General features: G+C 42.0%; 1 pseudogene; it reads right to left on the bottom strand.

Annotated features, from left to right (window-relative positions):
- Positions 1–697: 697 nt before the first annotated feature.
- LOC122901832 lies at positions 698–1,049 on the bottom strand (annotated as a pseudogene).
- Positions 1,050–2,988: the final 1,939 nt, after the last annotated feature.

The raw sequence follows: 2,988 nt of genomic DNA, 5'->3' as shown, positions 1-2,988 counted from the left end.
AAAATTCCTTAAAGACTTAACGCCATTCCTAACCTCCACCCAACTTGAAAGTATATAATGGACCACTTCTCATGACCCCAGTGCTGCTCTTTTTGACCACGGGTCCTGTCCCTGTGCTTGAATAAAACCACCTTTCTGCACCAAAGACGTCTAAAGAATTCTTTCTTGGCTGTTGACTTTGAACCTTAACGTCTTTTCTACATCACTACCTCACTTTGATATGGAAATATCTTCATTAAATATGATCCTCAGGGGCGCCTGGGTGGCTCAGTGGGTTAAAGCCTCTGCCTTCGGCTCAGGTCATGATCCCAGGGTTCTGGGATCGAGCCCCACATCTGACTCTCTGCTCAGCAGGGAGCCTGCTTCCTCCTCTTTCTCTCTGCCTGCCTCTCTGTCTACCTGTGATCTCTGTCTGTCAAATAAATAAATAAAATCTTTAAAAAAAAAAAAAGATCCTCAAAGGAACAAGTTCCCTTGGAGTACAGCTGTGAGGACAGGGCACAAAAAGGAAAACTCAAAATAAAACTCTGTATGATAATTTACTAATCTGAGGAAACAATACCTTCCAATATATCAAGAAATAAATCCAGTTCCAAATGCACTACTAGGTCTCTGTGAAGAGGTCTGGTAACTGAAATTTCCCAGCTATTCAAAAGACACATAAGCCACAAAAGTGTACCTAGCCCAGCATTGGCCCTCAGAAGCCAGAAATGTTCTCTCCACTGCAGGCCACACACAAAAATCCGTCTTCATCTTATTCCTTTCTCATAAAGCTGTCCTGTAGTTAGGCTGAACTGTGGAACTGTCTTACCCACCAACAGGAAGATTTCCTTTTCAGCAGGAAGCTGGATCCTTTTCCTAACAATCCACATGAACCTAGGCACCGTGATGTCAGATCGAATCAGATAACTTCTGTTTGTGTCAACCTTCTGAGAGCCTGAGACTTGTTTCCACAACCCCTGGAACCCGGCTGGATATTTCACTCAGATATTTGCAGATTCCACATATCTGTGTTCCAGCAAGTGGTCCTCCTGGAAGGTTCACATCATGGTGGTGGTGGTGTGGGAGCTGTGGAGCTCAGCGCACCAACCACTGTATTTTGCTATATCGTTCAAATACCTCATAATTTAAAAGTGTGTACAAATGCTGTATAATTAGGAAAGAGAGGCCCGTCAAGCCTATGATAAAATGCTCCTTCATGCTTCCCAGCAGCTTTGGGGTCCACAGATACATGCAGACTTGATAGTGGAGAATAAAGTCAGTCCTCTGCTCCACTTCTCTTTTGCCTAATTCTAGCCATTTGACCAAAATGTTTTAATAGTCCTCGATTCTGGTGTTCTCCAGAGGATAATTAAAAAATTCTTGCATCGGGCGCCTGGGTGGCTCAGTGGTTTAAGCCGCTGCCTTCAGCTCAGGTCATGATCTCGGGGTCCTGGAATCGAGTTCCGCATCAGGCTCTCTGCTCAGCAGGGAGCCTGCTTCCCTCTCTCTCTCTCTGCCTGCCTCTCTGCCTACTTGTGATCTCTGTTTATTTAAATAAATAATAAATAAATAAATAAATAAATAAAATCTTTAAAAAAAAATTCTTGCATCAAGCCCAGCACCAACTCTTTCAAGAATGATTTTACATAAAGTCTTATTATTTCTCTATTATTCATGCAAAGCAATGAATTGCTGATGTGTTTGATAGCAGTTAATGGATAAAGAGTTAGACGGGGAGCTTCTGGAGTGTATATTTTCTTATTAATTATTGTTTTAAAAATCACCCTTTATTAGTCTTTAGTACTGTTAAGTTGCATTTTCCTGGAACACAAACTTGGCCTACAACATGAACTACTAAACAGAGATGGCACTTCACTAACCTGGGCAGAACCTAAGGAAAGGCAAGAATAGCTAGGCCTTGTGCACAGCAGAACAGTGAGTTGTATGCAGAGTCAGAAAGCCTCTTGCTCTCCAGCTCAACAGTCAGCTTTCTCTACTAGATAGCTCATCATGCCTCTGATCCAAGATGGCACATGATGCCTGGTGAGGTACAATTTTAGAAGATGTTTTTAGAGGTGTCTTTGTTCTTAGGTAAAGAAAGTAACTGATCCAGGAGCAGAGTTGCACTATTGTAAAGGGAATCCTTTGAATGCTGCTCCCCAACTTAGTTATGCAAATATCAGGGTTATTAGCATCCTTTCTCTTGAGGAAGGGACTTCCTGGGAAAGGGAGCAGAGACTTCCACCCACCCATCCACTTTTCCTTAGAATTAAATTTCAGTAGCCTGTATCAGTGTCAACCAACTGGTCCTGTTCTCTGGTAGAATAGGACACCACAGTTTCTCAAAAGGATGGCACTGAGAGAGAAGGGTGAGTTTAAGTTGGTCGCCTGAACTAAACACAATATTCCCATTGACTGGATTCCCTGTGAGACCCAGCTCTCCCGGCGTTGTGTTGAATATGTGAATGCAAGTCAGCAAAACTCTGATCTTGGAGGCCAAGCATGAGACTCTGGGCTACTGTAGCCAGGCAAGCATCATCCATCCGCCTGCACAAGACCAACACTGAAGAGTGATGCTGTGTGGCAGGGGCAAGACTAATGCTAGTAGTGATCTAATCAGATTTCAAGTTCTTGATTTTTGCGGTTTGACAGGGTGGATCCTTTTGTATGAAGAAAGCCCCTGAAAGTCTTGGACAGTTCAGGGGGAAGTCCCTACAGAGGAGATCTTGGGAAAGAACATAGGAGAATTTGAGTAAATCATTGCAAAATTGAAAGATTTAAGATGATGTTTTTGTTAAGCTAGAAAAGTATGATTTATAAGTTACATATATGCGTTTCAACTCAAGAATCTACCACTGAGTACAACTTCTTTTTGTGTCCCTTATTTATTTATTTATTTATTTATTTATTTATTATTTTTAAAAAGATTTTATTTATTTATTTGACAGACAGAGATCACAAGTAGGCAGAGCAGTCAGAGAGAGAGGGAAGCAGGCTCCCTGCTGA

The sequence above is a fragment of the Neovison vison genome, chromosome 3 (assembly GCF_020171115.1).
Source record: "Neovison vison isolate M4711 chromosome 3, ASM_NN_V1, whole genome shotgun sequence".
Lineage (NCBI taxonomy): Eukaryota > Metazoa > Chordata > Mammalia > Carnivora > Mustelidae > Neogale > Neogale vison.
Note: the sequence above shows the minus strand (reverse complement) of the source record. Positions and strands in the feature narration are given on the sequence as shown.